The 16,879-nt window shown below is 46.3% G+C and overlaps 1 pseudogene; it reads left to right on the top strand.

The window, feature by feature from the left end:
* The first annotated feature begins 641 nt into the window (after positions 1 to 641).
* The window catches only part of LOC149355753 (aurora kinase C pseudogene), a 39,221-nt pseudogene continuing 22,983 nt past the window's right edge, over positions 642 to 16,879 (top strand).

Here is a 16,879-nt window from a genome sequence, read left to right on the forward strand (position 1 = left end):
GTAAGCTTGCTGGCCATTTCAGTGACTGCTCCCTCATGCCACCCTCAACCAGTATTTTTAGAGGAGCTCCTAGTCGTCTGTACACAGCACCCACCACCAAGCAATTAAGGTGCTTCTCGATGGTCTCCACTGGGGCTCGGATATTACGTTTGCTGCTGTGATCGCGATCCAGTACCTCTAGCTGGGCGGGAAATGGAGACCCAAATGCCTATAGAATTTGTCAGCCGTGGTGGACTAGAAAGGCCTTGGCAGCAGAGAGCCAAGTGTTCCGCAGTTTTGTCTGCTTGCCCACACATTCAGCATAGCGTGCTCTCCACTGTTTGATGAAATCGGCTCCATGGAAGGTAAGGGCAGCCTGTCGGTAGCCTTGTGAAGGCCGTAGCGGATTTTAGCGAACATCTCCACTCCGAGACACCGGAACTATAAACTCTGGGTGAAGGTCTAATTTTCCAAGGTTAATTCTTTATTCATCGTGTTGGTTCCAGTCAGAAACCAGTCTTCTTGGAACTGAGCCGTGGGTTCAGACGAGTAACCATATTCTGGCAGTTGTTTAGCAGAAATTGCAAATACCTGGGGGGTATTCCACAGGCAGTACTAGATCGTCCGCGAAGGCTTTACCCAGCAGTCAGTGGTCGTTATCCATGCCAGCTGAGGCGGAAACCATCTGCGACCTAGCAGCTCTCGCTCGATGCTCGCCATATAGAATATACAAGTGGCTACAACAGCCACCCTTAGTGCCGACCTTTCTTCACGGCGATGGGGCCGATGGAGGACCCGAAGTGCGCGACGACCGTATTTTCCTTACAGAGACGCAGAATGTCGGCCAGCAGAAGCTCCAGAGGCCCCAGGTCCGAGTCCAACAGGGAGGTAAAAACATGGGTAAAAGCACGGCATGGGGTATGCTGTCGTGTACGCTTGCTCGACATCGAGTATCTCCACATGGGTGTACTAAATGCCTTCGAGCCGACGGTCTGGACGAAATTCGTTCATGTGTGTGGACTCTGCCTCAAGCCATGGACGCCGCATTGCCTGAACTCATTCGTTTTAAACACATTTCAGCTAAACATAAGAACAAAACCTAAGAGTTGTATTATTATAGGTGAGTATTTAAAATGTAACTGAATATTCTAAAAGTTTATGTCGATTGTATGCGCCTTTTTGTTTAAATATGTTGTCACGTGGTTGTGACGTACTTCCGTGCGTTTCAACAGAGAACTAGCCCTCCTACCTTGCTGTTGCAACGCGTGTGTCACCAGGTGCGGAATTTTCACAAATGCTTCGTAATATGAAGTGTAAGGGGTAGAGATATCAAATTTTTGGGTTGTCCTTCTTTGCCCTGATCGTGATGCTGTAAGCAAGGTACACGGTAGAAGAAGCCCGAACACGCATTACGTAGTTTTTAATTTACGAACATGCTAGTTGCAGCAAGCCGTTTCTGTTTCGATTCATTGTTGTCAGGTTTTTTGCATGACGTCATATGCTGGCAGTTGCAAGTGACCTGTTGACGTAGGTGCACACTATTGTAACCTCAACGGGTAGGCGCGTCGTCTGCTTTTCCTGAAAGCCATGTGCTACTCGTAAACAAGGACAGACAGACAACACGCAAGCAACATGACACGATGTCGCCGAGGGCGTGGGACTCGGAATTCCAAGAAAGATTGTAATTTTATGTTTGGCCCAAAGCAGATTATGAGAACGATGCGGAAGATGCCACAGTTCGAAACACAGGCAATTTTCTTTTCGACGCGCTGGCCAACGATTCCGAAGAAGGAGGCATACAAAGCCTGAGGCAGTTCTGAATGAGCCAGCAGGTGCAGAGCGCAGAGGCCCTAACTAGAGAGAGAGAGAGCCCTAACAGGTAGGTTGTGTGGTTAAGGTAAACTTCGCTACTGCTCTTAGAGAATTATTTTCATTGTTCGCAACATTAGGGTGTCCCAGCAATCATGTCAGATCTTTTTTTTTCCGCTATATGTCAACTACCGCCAATGCAACATCATGACATACGGCTACTGACATACGGCAACATCATGACATCAACACTATTGACCCGTATATACTCGCATAGGTGCGATCTAAGCATTTTGTGCATGTGAGTTGTGTACTTTTATAGTACACTACAGCACACACCATGCCGTTATTTGCAAACACCATGTTGCCTCTCCCTAAATCATCTGTACATTCTCGCGCATGTAGTGCCGCGGCCATTTGCTGTTCGCTTAGTTGTAGTGGCATAATTTTGCCACTATAGCACACATCACGTCACACACACACTTCTTGGCTCTTCGACCGTATCCTTTCTTTCCACTGTTCTCGCGCTTATCGCCACATGTTATCTTACACACAAATACGCGTTCAGTGCCTATGTACAAAAAGCGGTTTGATTAAATCATCTTCGGCTGTGGGTGCAAAAGAGGATTTGAGTAGCAGTTTTGCGAGACACGATGGGAAGAATACGAAACCGTGCATACGATCGTAGATGTTGGGCCACTGCTAGGCCATTCGCACCGAGCTGGCGTCAGACTCCGAAGAAATCTCGAAAGTGCATACCCACAGGCAAGGAAACACGGAATGCATTACAGGCAATCCAATCTTTGTAATTTGGGGTCTGAATTAACATACATGGACTAAAATGTGTACTACTTTGCGCTGTTGAAGGACAGACCAGCCCTTGTCGACGCACTGGAAATCCACTGGATACTGCTTGACACTATGCATGGACGCTGGGCTGTGCCATGCATCCGAGCACCCTAGGTGCAGTGCAATATTAAGGCGAAAGCCTTTCATGCCTCATACTGTCGTTAGCAGCGGTGGCTGCAGATCTGTCGGCGTTTCAGCGTCAATACTTAAAAAAACTGCGTCGAGGCTGGGAATCTAACCAGGGCCTTTAGCAGTTGAAGCGGAGACGCTACCACTTCGCCACGAAGGCTCAAGGTTTGAGCTTGAATAAATGCGCATCTAGTGAATGCTTAGGTTTCATAAATAAAATAAAAGGAATAAAAATAAAGAAAAAAAAACAAAAATAAGAAAAGAAACAAAAATAAAAAAATTAATAATAAAATAAATTATGAAAAATAAAATAAAAAAGACAATAAGAATAAGGAAAGAAACAAAAATAAAAATGAAATATGAAAAAGAAATAAATAAACAAAAACTTCGTCAGGAAACGCTTTCGCCCTGCAGCACTTTTGAGAGCCAAAGTTCCCTCTGAATTTTTTGGTCTCTGGTTTGTGGGTGCTTGACGTCCCAAAGCGGCTCAGGCTATGAGGGACGCCATAGTAAAGGGCCTGGAAATTTCGACCACCTGGTGTTCTTTAACAAGCACTGACATATCACATAGTACACGGGCAAAGTGTCATGCTTGCATTTATATATCCTACATTTAACCCAATGGTTCCCACTTACACTTTAAAGCTGTAGGCTGGTTGCTGTTTTGCTGGGAAAAAATACTACAGTTCGAATGAACGCTGCATCATTTCAAATGAGTTTTCAAATTTTAGCCAGGTTGCTACAATCGTGGCACTCCTGCCAGCAAAGCTAAAAGTATTGATAATGTAGCGTCTAACACAACTTCGCCACACACTCTCTTCCTCTGTTCATGTGGTTATAGTATTGCTTACGCCAAATCTGCCACCTCAGTAGCTGGCACCTACCAATAATTTTGAAAAACTGATGTTAGAGTAGATTCACTGTTGTGTCAAACTAGCAAGGTTCTTCTGAGTTCTACCCATCAGTGCCACACCATAGCCCAGACCATAGTTTTCTTTTGCGGTCATCAAAGGTACACTGCATACCACAATTTGCCCGCCAGATTTGGCGTTGCCTCGGCAAGAGAAACCGTAAGGTTCTGCCGAGCTGTGTGGTGGGTGAAATCGGTAACACATTGTCTGCGCAACAACACTGCGTCTTCCACTATGCAGAGAAGTACCCATGTCTGTCATAAACAGATCTGTGGCATAGAAACGTAATTGACTGTACAATGATTTATTTCACATCAAAATGCAGAGCAGCCAAAAGAACTGCAGCTCAGTATAAAAAAAAAGTTTGACACATTTGCAATATCACATGTTCAGGCACCACACAGGACTAGTCTTACGTTTATCGTACAGTCGAGTCTTGAACAAAAGTATACGGCCCCCACATTGTAGTTAAGCCGTATGGTGGAGCATTCCTAGCACCACTGAACACCAAAGGCCCTTGACACGTAAGCACAAAGGTTCTTCTCGCCTCACAAAAATTTACAGATTAATGGCCGCTTGAATCCTCCACTACCGGGCTAAAAGCAAACCCTGTAGCGTGGAGACATTTCATGGGGGTGTACATGCGGAATGGTGCTTTAAATAATACGGCTGCCTGAATTTCATGCTGCAGAACAGGTTGTGTATGTTTCTTAAAATACAAGACCATTCTGTAACGACCATATATGAGAACATGCATTTGAACATGCAACAGTGCAAAAGGCAAACCAGATATTTTTACAATAAGCACCTTGCTTGAAGACAGTGACCTTGTGCCAAGCCAATTTGCCTGGTGCACACCATGCTGGCACAAAATGGGCAATGTAGGGTAAGCAGATGGGGCTCATACACGTGAGCCACTGTACTACTGTCTGATACAACTCAAAGACAAAGCGGCTTTTCCCCGTCAAAGGACTGACTTCCATCCAATGGTGGCCAATTCTCATGACCTTGCAGCGTGACAATGCAGAGAGAGGAAGGGGATAGTCCCTTTCCTGCACTGTCACGCTAGCACAGTCTTAAGAACCGATCGACGCCATTGGCTGGAAAGGGGTCCTTTGATGGGGAAAAGCTGCTTCCTTGAGTTGTATACTATAGCAGCACAACACACACTTTTACCTAATATGCACAGATCTGGCAAGTTTGGGCATATTGTAAGCAGGTGTGGGAATGGTCGTTGAAGCATCAGCTGCTCGACACTGATGGCCTCCTCAGGGATTCTCAGCAGCAGTATTAGCAATGATTCTTTCTGGAGAGTCTCCACTACGTAAATGGACAGCTCAAAATGAATGAGTCATAACATGAACTTCAAGCTCAGTAGCAACTTACTAAAATATTTACATGCATAAACTTGGCAACTGGCAAAAGCAGCCTGAAATTAAACAAACACATTCACAATTAACGACATAAAATGTATTCTCCTTTTCGGAAAATGCAGTTTTACTCTGCATTCTGTTTCCTTGTATGTGTCTCATGTTAGCAATCTAAATATTAATCTAAACGTCAATCAGTGCATTGTAGCAACTATAGTGCTCATGTGACGGTTATCACACCTCGGCTGCTGACCCGAAAGACGCGGGTTCGATCCCGGCCGCGGCGGCTAGAATTTCTTTGGAGGAGAAATTCTAGAGGCCCGTGTACTGTGCGATGTCAGTGCACGTTAAAGATCCCCAGGTGGTCGAAATTTCCGATGCCCTCCACTACGGTGTCTCTCATAGCCTGAGTCGCTTTGGGACGTTAAACCCCATAAACCAAACCAAACGATTATCACGTAACTGGAGTCTTGAATTCTTTCTTGCCGTTGAAGCCAGTATTTATGACATATGCAAATAATTCAACACAGTAAAAGGCTACAGCAAATGACTGTAGTTGCATTCACCACAATAGAGGTAAGCTCATACAAAAAGTCTTCGACAACTTTTCTGATATGGCAGAATGGATTTGAAAATTACCAGGGAAAACTGTTCTGTACAAGTGAAGGAACAGCTCTTGGGGTGCCAGCTCCACATGAAGTACCCAGCGGAATAAACAAGATCAAGGTAAAACTACAATGCATGCAACAAAATGGCACTCAGCTCCTAAAGGGTCGAAAGCATCCCACATTGCTGCCAGCTCCATAAGTTCCTTGAAAGCAAGCTTCTGAGTTTACAAGCCCGTCGGTGGAACAATTTATGACCAGCCTCTGAATTCATAAAAAAATACATCTGACAATGGCTTCTACTACAGCCAACTAGGAACATGATTCCCAATCCTACACTTCCTTAGGCATGCCCTGCATTGCTGCCATGTCGAGTACAAAAGTCCACTTGTGTAGAGAGTAACCAAATTACATACAATACCTAACTTGCAATAGTGATTCAGCACCTGAAAGAAGATGAAACCTCAGTGAGTGCAGGTGAAGGTTTCTGGAAATAACCTTTCTGGGAGAGATTACAGACAACACAACCACTGAGGAAACAGCACTACAAGAAACATAAGCAAAGTAATGCATGCTAGTCCTGAAGCAAATCTAAGATCAGGGTTCTTGGCTACCTAGACACATACGGTAAATTACTCTAAAAGCAGGCAAGTGAAACAAAACTGCCAAGTTGAACTCAGTAGACAAAGCTGGTTTGACAACAACCAGCACACATATTTGTCGTCTAAAGGAGAATTCTACAGGCAGGTGAAAGAAACACCAAGGGGAGCCTCCAACTCTGTTGCTATGGCAAATCTAGCTATGGAACACACCGAGGAACAAGTTCTCAACTCACTTCAGCCACAGCCAAAGGCTTTCCTCAGGCATGTCGATGACAGTTTCTCAATCATCAAGAGATTCGAAATTCAACACTTCCTCTCATTTAAATTCCTAAGCAGCGGGTATTCAGTTCACACTAGAAGCGGGAAAAGGAAACTTCGTTTCGTTTTTGGATGCCCTCGTAACCCGAAAACACAGCTCCCTTTAGTTCTCCGTCCACTGCAAACCAACCCATTCAGGCCTATATCTGCACTTCACTTCAAACCATCAGACAATACATAAGACATCATTTGGGAACACATGATTACGAAGAGTTGAAACAAACTGCAGTATAGAACCCAACAAAACAAAACATGACATTCAAGGACCTCCGCATAAACGGGTACCCAAGAAATTTTATTCAGAGAACCATTCGCCTCCAAAAACCCAACATGTGCCAAGAAATCAACCAATACCAATTAACCCCACCACAAAATACGTCACTTTTCCTTATGTCTGAATGTGCCAGCGAAACTATCACCTGTATTCTGAAAAAGGTGGGCACCGAGTAGCGCACATGCCTACGAACACGGTGGCGCTTTCCCCACCTGCTCCCACAGACTGGCCATGGAAAGAGCTCGAGCACTGCTTACAAGATTCTTTGCGCCGACTGCGACGCAAGTTATGTAGACAAAAAAAAACAACCCTAAATAAAGAATTCGACAACAAAAAAACGAAGTATGCAACTTCGCAAGAGAATGCAGCCCAGTAGCCGGACATTCCGAATATGCCGACCCTAGAATAAGGTTTCAAGAAACCATCGCAGTTGAAGCCAAAAAAGAAATGAACGAAAAAAGGCTCTTATTCGAACTTACGCATATTCAAACTACCCAAAACAATATCAACGGCACAAAGGGCAACCTATCCTCCTGTGAAAGCGCTGACTTTGCTCTGCAGCTCACCGAAAAAGAAAATATGCTGGCAGCTATCCCCACACTGATTGGCACTATTACAGCCGTAGACCGTAGCAGAGCCTGTGTCAAAGCATCCTCGCCCTCTCCCACACCCGTCACAACACCGCAGTACTTATTTTCTGCCCGCCATGTACTTAATGACACAAGCCCAAAGCCCCTCCGGCACATCCTAGCCAGAAGAAGGAGCCGAGCTGGCGCCAAAATGTCGGCATTTTGAAATAAAAAAGTTTCGGTTGGCGATGTGTCACAGTTTACCACAAGTTATCAAGCCCAACCAGACAGGCAACTCTATCAAAACATTTAGTTTTACGATGTTGAACAACAATAAATTCACAGCAGTCAACAACCGATGCCACTATGCGCACCGGAATACTTTAATGCTCAACCATCCCCTCAGTGCCGAAAAAGCAGCACTTCCTTAGGCAGCTGACAAGGAGAAATCCTAACCAGTGTAAATGCCTTGCCTGTAGTGCATGTTACCAAGCGAACACAGATGTCTTCTGAAAAACGGCACTCGCACAATGAGAGCACGCATACATAATGAGTTGTAGATCATCAGGCTCGATCACACACCGATTACCCACAGGCCACCAGCATCGTTCCTCCCTATAAAGCACGCCAATGCTATCAGTCTACACTTCAGCCAATCGGCGAATGCTACCATACGATTTCACCGTTGGGCCCACATAAACAACACAGACATAGTGTCAGAGAGGACACTGCACTGCTTGGTGAAAAGCCTGCGAAAATCATTACACAGTGTGCACCTTCGATGGTTGAATCTAATATAAGCAAGCCGTGCTGCAGACTAAATCGGCTGCACTCATCATGTGCTGCTATGTGATGACATTGCCCAACACGCAGAAACCCAACGCAGTAGTCCAGCTGGTCAAGGTACTGTCCCTGTGATCTGTGCAGTTGCTTTGATTCCTGGTTGTGGTGGCCACAATGCAATGGAGGCCAAATGAATTCATTGCCCATGTGCTGCGCACTGACAGTGCATGTTTAAGAGCCCCAAACAATTGCAATCATTCTACAGCCCTCTAGTGCGGCGTCTGTGATAGCCCACCTACAGCTGTGGGAAGTTAAGCACCACATGCCATGTCATACACTTGCATCGTATAATGTCAACCCATGTTAAAGAAGCCCAAGTAATGAAAATTATTCCAGCTTTCTCCACTACAGCGCACCACAGAGCTAACATGCACTTCAGTACATCCAAGCAACAACACACAGGAACTAGCACCGAAAGCCGTCAAATATGCACAGACACCAAGACAATTGTGCAGGGACTCTTGCTCACACAATCCAGATCTTCAGTTTGCTCCACCACACAGAAGCACACCATTGCTGCTGACTGCGATGAATTGTGCTGACCAGGCCACTAGAGCCATCTTCATGTGGGCTTGCACAGGTTGTCCCTTGCTGACTGGCTCAAAGCGGCTTGACAGGGATGGTGTAGCTGATGGCAGCGTACTCGCCTGGCACTGCCACAGCTGCCACTCTCCACGAGCTCGTCAACGATGCTGGGGAGCTGGCTGACGTAGCCTGCATTCCATAGAAGCAAACAGAAAAGAACCCATGAAAAAAATATAATCATAAGAAACACTGCAAATAACTGGCAATTGAGGATCTCTATACCCCCCCCCCCCAAAAAAAAAAATCAGGGCTTGGAGCCCTGAACTTGACCACTGCAGGTGCCACATTCTTTCGGGTAACCTCCGCTAATTTAAGGCGGCGGTACCACGCTAGCGGCGGTCAGCAGCCGTTTTTTATCATGTTTCTGTGAGTGGTGTGGCTCATCCGTTTGTGCTAGAAAAATTATATTTAGCGCATTGTAAAGATAATCGTATCTTCCTTGCGGTGGTATGTGTCGCTAAAAGCTATTCACGTTAGTCTGATAGCAGTCAGCAAAAGAGCGAGGGGCATAAAACAATATTTTGCTCGACTTGCCTGCGTTTGACCGGATTTTTACGAAAACTGCTGCTCCGAAAAGAAAACTGCTTCTGCAGCTTTTAGATGAAGTGTGACTCGAGACCTTTACAAGCGAGTTATTGAGCTATATTGGGCATTTATTTAGAACTGGTGCTATAAATAAGTGTGAAGTTTGAACAAATGGCACATTAATAACTCCTAGTCCAATTCATAAATCACAAACATATTTAGCAGGGTTGTAGATAGTACCCATTTTGTTAATTCTTGAAAATTTCATTGAGCTACATGTCAATTTTTTAGTTTTCATTGTTCCAATTTGGTCATAACCCAGAAACTGCGCTTGTTTCAAGCGAATTTTAGAAGCAAGTATATGTAGTATAGGGAACAAATTCGGCACACGAAATATTTAGGAAATATTCCAGACCCTCTCAACGCGGAATTTCGCTATGACAAACAGAACGGTAGTACTGCGTCATTAAATTGCGCCATTTTTTGTGTGCCGTAACCTCCGCAAAATACATCCAGCGCGAAAGATCACTGTTCCAGGCTTTTTTCACAGGAACTGCAGTCGCTGGTCTTAATACTACCAGTGATGTAAATTTGGGTATGATAAACGACTCACGTTAGCTCGCGCTCGCCCCTTTGTTGGTCGACTGGGCTGCTGCATTTGAATCTCACGAGCGTTTTGACTCAACAATGGAGTTCCGCCGGTCAACCACAGTGGCGCTGTCAAACATTTTGAAGCAAGTGAGAGGGGGAGCTTGCGGAGCGGGAGAGCGTAGTGTGTGTGTGTGTGTGTGAGAGAGAGAGAGAGCGCTCGCCCTCTACCGAAGTGCGCGCCTCATGTGTCAGGTCGCCGGCAACGCGAGGCTGCTGGAACTTTTCGCGGTCCTCCGCACTGGCTATATCGCCTCGCGTAATGGAAATACAAGCAGGTGGGAAGGTATTCCCTCCTCTTCCCCTCTATCTCTAGCCTTTGTTTTCCCCCTCACTGTCATCTCGCTTTCCATTTCCTTCCCCCAGCCCCAGCTCAGGTGCTTCTAAACATGATAGCAGGTGCCGGGGCTGGCAAGAATCCTTTTACCTTCCTTTTCATTTTCAATAAAAGCCACTTACTACTACTACTCAGGACAGTTCCGTGAACACGAGGGGCTGAGAGCTTCCGGTGAAATTTCTTGGAAACCTGTGTGAAGTCCTTTGGCTGCGTGGTCTGTAGATGACATTGATGAAAATATTTCGTCTAATAGCTATTTTTCAGCCGGTTTCGAAGCCCTCTCACCAACGCCATCAAGGACTTCAGGATAACCCAGCAAGGTTATGTGGGAAGCAGGTTTTACATGGCAAATTGTTTTTGACTTGGTTTACAAAGCGGGGAACATAAAATGACGTTAGTGTCGATCCGTATTCACAAATTAGAAGAAAGACTATAAATATTTTCAAAATGGTGCTTGTCTACCTGATAAACATTTACGGCCAGATTTTCATTAGCGTGGTTATAAAAAAAACCTAATTGGAAGGGGCCGGAACTCTACATTTCACCAGATCTGACGAACGCTTCAGCCTCTTGCTCAGGACGGTTCCTCATGCTTGTTTATAAAAAAGCATACAGCAGCAGCATGCTTGCATTGTCTTCGCATTCCGGCCTTGAAATAGCATTTGCCACAGCGGTTGCTTTTGTTTGCATGATCATGAAACGTGAAAAAAATTTGCCATCATTTACACAGACATCTATTTTCCTCAATATTTCATAAAATTCTAAGATATTACGGGACTAGGCATTGCTCTGGCTGAATGTAACTTCTAACTCAAAATATTTGCTTGCACATGAATGGCTCTGCAAATAGTGTTCTCGCATGCGCGGCAATCTCTTCAGCTTCACATATCTGTTTAGAAGCACTTTATTTTATGCTCACATCAAGATTGTGTTTATTATTAGCACAAAACTTAACAGAACCCCATTGTATTGGCCTCGAATTTCAAGTTGATTCACTTAGGACACACACTTCCCCATTGAGGTAACACCGTTTTCATTGTCAATCTGCTCCACTGAGTGCACGTGATCAATTAGCAATTGTCGCTCCTTCAAGTTGGCCGAAAAAAAATGTTTTCACTATTTTGTGAGCTAGACATCTTAGGCTCTACATTTTTCTCACCTGAAAAAGGAAAAAAAACGCGACTGCGCATACAGATTTGCAGGCAGGCCAACAAGTGCAAAGAAAACTGGCTTCCTTCAAGACAGGACGAAGCGCCATCCTGTCTTGTTACCTTCGCTTCGTCCTGTTACCTTCCTATGCGTCTCGTCTGTTTTTTGCGCCTAAAATTCCTTCAAGACCTAGCCCACAACCCTAGCAGCTACTCAGTAGACCTACCAGGACAATTATTAGGCACCGGCCGGAAAGGCGCTTTTCACTGGCGCCTGGAGCGCGCTCCTGCCATGCTGCAGCCTTTACCCCGGCCTAATCCTGCCATGCTGCAGCCTTTACCCCGGCCTAAGTCATTCAGCGCAAGCGTTTCCCTTCTTCTTTCCTGTGAGGGCCGGCGAGGCGTCTCGAATCGAGGTAGAAAGGCGGGGAAGGAGCCCTCGGAGCCAACAACACCGGCTCAGAACGAAAAGTTGTCAATTTTGCCCACCGGGCCACAACTTTTGGACGTCACGCTGCTTACAATAGGGAGGGGTTTCACAGTTCTGCGAAGCTGATGTTTTGCGAAGGCGATTGAAATGCGGCCGTCCGAATCCAAGCTTCTACTGCAGCCAAGGCCAGGCTAGAAAAAGGAGACAGTCCTGTGTGCCTCTGCTGCGGGAAGTGGGTAGAAGTTGTCAGGGCGCACCCACCATGGGTGCGCGGGTTTGTTATAAAAATCTTTAGCGCGGCACCCAACCCTTGCTCTCACCGTCGTGGTGAAGCGGTGCGTTGCGCGTTTCTTTCCCGGAACGACGCTTGTTCGGTCAACAACTGCGGGGGGGGGGGGGGGGGGGGGGAATGTGCACTGCCAGTAGCCTTTAGGCGCTCGCAGTTACATGCGTGGTCCTGACAGTCCCCAGACTCAAGCGACAAGACGCGGTCAGGTTCGCCAGCATAGCCTTGTAAGTGCAGCGGGGAAGGCGTGTCCACAGATGACTCACCCCTTTCATTTCTGGCTATTGAAGCCAGCACTGCCCGTTACTGCTCTGGAGACCACCTGCACCCACAATTACAAATGCATTTTCGCAGAAAATATTCAAGGGCGTTCAGGCAACCCTGCAAACGCGTTTCTGAAGAGCGGCAAATTGGGCTACTTGGAGTTGATACATAGGGGTTGAGTGGACTTGATCTATAGTGGTTCAACAGCACTGCCAGACACTGACAGGGAAAAAGATGAGACACACAGAAGGAGCCTCCTTGTACGTCGTCTTTTTCTCTGTGAGTGTACGGTATCGCTGTTGAACCACTAACATAAAACGTGCTCCGCCTGGCGGCCGCTAGGAGGGTAGGCTAATGGAAAACTTGGCATAATGCAGTACAGTAAGCCGTTAGTACAGGCTCGAGTATCCGAACTGCTGACATGATAGTACCAACACAGCAGCTTTTTCTTTTTTTTCTCTGCGCTGTTAGCCTCCCCGGTATGCCTGCTCATGGATGCAGCTGCGGACTTATACAAAAGACGAAAATAGCTGCACACACACAAATACGCGAGGCCTTGCGAGCCTTGCGCGAGTGCGTTTGTTGAGTCAATGTTGAGAAAGAAAACAAAGCAGTGTGCAGGTGCGTTATTGTTCATTTCCCCTATCCCCCTAGCTGACAGGGTCCCATTATCTAAAAGCGACCGTCCACCCGGAAAGACGTTTAGTCCATTTTTTTTTTCTGCAGCAGTGAAGAGAAATGAGGGCTGAGAGCCTACCTGTTGCGCCGCCGGGGGGGGGGGGGGGGGGGGGGGGGGGTCTGTGTGCGCTCAGGAAATCCAGAAATCTGAGTTTACCGTAGGAACTTCTTCCAGCATACTTGTATATACGTGACGATAAAAAGTAATTTAACAACAGTTTTAAACCCTAATTTCTGAAAATGAAGTGGCATCATGTTTGAGTACTAATTGCTAAATTTTGATAGTTTTAAAATGCAATTTAGTAACTTTTCAAAAATGGTTCACCGTGTATGATCATACACGGCAAAGCTATTTTTGAAACCGTACCATTTTCCGTGTTTGAACGTGTTTGTGCGCGTGCGTGGGCGGATTTATACCCCTGTCACACGGGCAACTTTAGTGATACTTTCACGAAGTGCACTCCCCATTAACGAATGGTACTTTCATTGCGCTGTCACATGGCAAAAAGAGGTGCTATTTGGAAATCATGATAGTGACGATGGGTGTTGCAGGTAGTGACGATCGGTGCTGCAGCACATTGTGAAAATTAGTTTGTTTTCGCAAATACTTAGAGAATATTTCATAGCAGATGTAACTGCTTTCGCGTCTGATCGCATGCTGTTATCTAAGAAAGCATCACGAGCTGAGATTAGCAATATCTCTGCTACACGGGCGTTTCGAATACCGTCCAACCGAGTGTCATTCGAGTTGAATGTCGCCTTGTGCAGCTGCACGAACTATTCAACGAGATTCGGCTGACATACATTCAAGTCAACGGAGCTCCGCGAAGGCATTAGAGATTTTGGAATGCCTTCGAATCACGAACACGGCCCGCACTGACGTCGCCATCCGTTCGCCCCCTAATAACACAGGGCGACTGCACACAAGTACTCCTGTTTACAGCGCTGTATACAAACAGCTATGTTTGTTCGCGTGAGGTAAAACGAGAGCTACGCTTTTGTTTTATTAATCCTATTTGTGTACCGGTTGTTCCTTTGCTTGTTTATGCAGCGCGACAACTTTGTAGAAACCGCCGATGTGCTCGCGCGCCTCGGAAACATTCGGTAGCCGGATTGCTGACATCGCGTAGGACCGACGCTTCTAATTCTCCCTGCTTTCTCCGATGTGATATTCAAATTTGAATCGCTTTATCCTGAAGTACGTTCGATGGTTAAATAAAACGTCCTTATTCCTAATCCACAAGCGACGCCGGTGACTGCTGCTGGCTGCCCAAGAGCGCGGCAGTTTGGGTCCGACCAGAGCTTTCCTTTCATTGTATATGCATCTGCCAGTCTTGGCCTTGGAGGAAAGCTATACAAATGGATTGCGCATTATTTGAAAGAACGGCAAATTTTTATGACCACTCCAAACGGTCCAATACGCTTTCACGCAGTAGAGAGGGGCGTACCACAGGGAGCGGTGCTCAGTTCAATATTGCCCTTATACACATAAGAAGAAACCTTCCGCGAGGGGTCCGTATAACAATTTATGCTGATGATATCTGCATCTGGACCGCATCACGCTCGCGCTATATCACACAGCAACGTCTACAGAGAGCGCTATTGCACATTTCGATGTACCTGGCTTCCAGAGGTCTTCGTCTCTCGCCAGAAAAGAGTGTTGCAATGGCTTTTACAAGAAAAACGATGACCCGATATCCGCTGCTCCTAGGCGGACGATCGCTACCATATGTACGATCTCAGCGATTCCTGGGTGTTGTAATCGACTATAATCTGTCATGGACACCTCGGATAAAAAAATTCCGCGAGAGGATCACTGCAGCATCGCAAGTGTTTAGGTTCATGGCGGGAACAAGGTGGGGTAGCAACTGCCGATCAATGCTTCTGCTTGAAAAAGCCTATGTTGAAGGAACCTTGCGCTACTGTCTACCAGTGTTTCAAAGATTATCTCCATCAAGCAATAAGTCTCTCGTTGCCGCAAGGAACAACTGCCTGCGAATATGCCTTGGCCTCCCAAAGGGTTCCTCTGCATCAGGAACAGTAGCGGAGGCAGGATGTCTCCCACTAGAGGTGATTACCGCCCAGGAAACTATGCGTACCCATCTCCGTCATGTTCTTCAAGGGAAGAAGCACTTCCTGCACCGTGTCCACCTAACTCACAGCAACCCTAGCTTTGGCCAGGCAGTGCAGCTCCTGCCCATCCCTACTATTAATCAGCCACAGAAACTACTACCTCTGGCCTTTCCTCCATGGACACTCTCTCCTCTAAAGGTGAAGTTTGTTCCAGGTGTGAATGCAAAGAGCCGCATGCCACAGGCAGCGCTTCTGCAAACTACTCTCGCCTACTTATCGGAGGAATATAGGCAGCACACCCATATCTTCACCGATGGTTCAACTACTAAAGAAACCTCTTCATGTGGCCTTTATGTGCCCTCAACAGGCCATGCCCTTTCTTACCGGCTGCAGCGGAGGACATCCTCTACGACAGCTGAGCTTCACGGCATTAAGGAAGCTGTTTCTTACATCCTGCGCCGAACCGCCGGCCGTTGGGTTATCTTCACCGATTCGAAAGCATCTCTCCAGATCCTGGCCAACCTGCTGAAGAAAACGAATCACCAGCCAGTTTCCCTGGACATCGGATATCTACATCATTTAGCTATTGCCGGAGGCCACTGCATAACATTTCAGTGGGTGCCTGCTCACTGTGGCATTCAGGCTAATGAAAAAGCAGATGAAGCGGCCCGTAAGGGCCATCAACATCGGAGATACATTAGAACTTTTTTTACGAAATCTGATGCGTCCCAGGTGGCCAAAAGTTTTGCTTCCGAAGAAATGTATCGGCTTTGGAGTTTGCCGACATATCAGTACCAATTTCTTCACTCAATCGACCCACATCTTAGATCAAGACTCTCACCCAGAATTCCTCGACATCTGGAAGCACTTTATCATCGACTTCGTCTTAATGCAGCATATACAAACGGCTTACGATACCGTTTTAGACAAATGGACAGTCCGCACTGTGACAACTGTGCCGCGATAGAAACCGTGGAGCATATCTTGCTTGAGTGCCCTGCATATGCTAACGAGCGTGCGTACTATGAACATTGCATGCAGAAGCTCTGCTCAGTGCCCCTTACAATGGACACAGTTTTAGGTCCCTTAGCCTGCCTTAGGCAACAGAGACTTGCAATGACTTTTCTATTCACATATTTAAAAGACATTGGACATCTCGATAAGCTTTAAATTCACTTGCACGTCACCTTCATGCATTCTTCATGCAGTGAACTTCGTCAACCCATTTGACGGACTATGCACTCCATCACTCCATAGGTTACATCAATACTCGCCATTGCATCCTTAGTACCCATTTCATGGCCGCATTTTATCTTCGTTTTTTTTTTACCTCTTCCACTCTGCTCTCCTTCTGTCTTTATCTCCCAAATTCCCCTCCCTACAAAGAGTAGCATGCCAGCGATTTTTAAACGCCGGCTAAATTCTCTGCTCTTCATTAAAGAGTCTCTCTCTCTCTCTCTGCACTGTGAAAATAGTCGATATTAGGTCACCATTGTGAAAACTACATTTGTTGGCCATTTGCATTCCCCAAAGCTCGTGAATTCGCGTTCGACGGTTGCGGAAATTGCACACACGAAACCTGCGGAATCGTTAGGCCTATCGCGGAAAGGAGTCGTCGGCACTGGAAGAGCGAGAGTAGCTCTATTC

Source organism: Amblyomma mixtum, chromosome 3, assembly GCF_055824585.1.
Source record: "Amblyomma mixtum isolate Tamu chromosome 3, ASM5582458v1, whole genome shotgun sequence".
NCBI lineage: Eukaryota > Metazoa > Arthropoda > Arachnida > Ixodida > Ixodidae > Amblyomma > Amblyomma mixtum.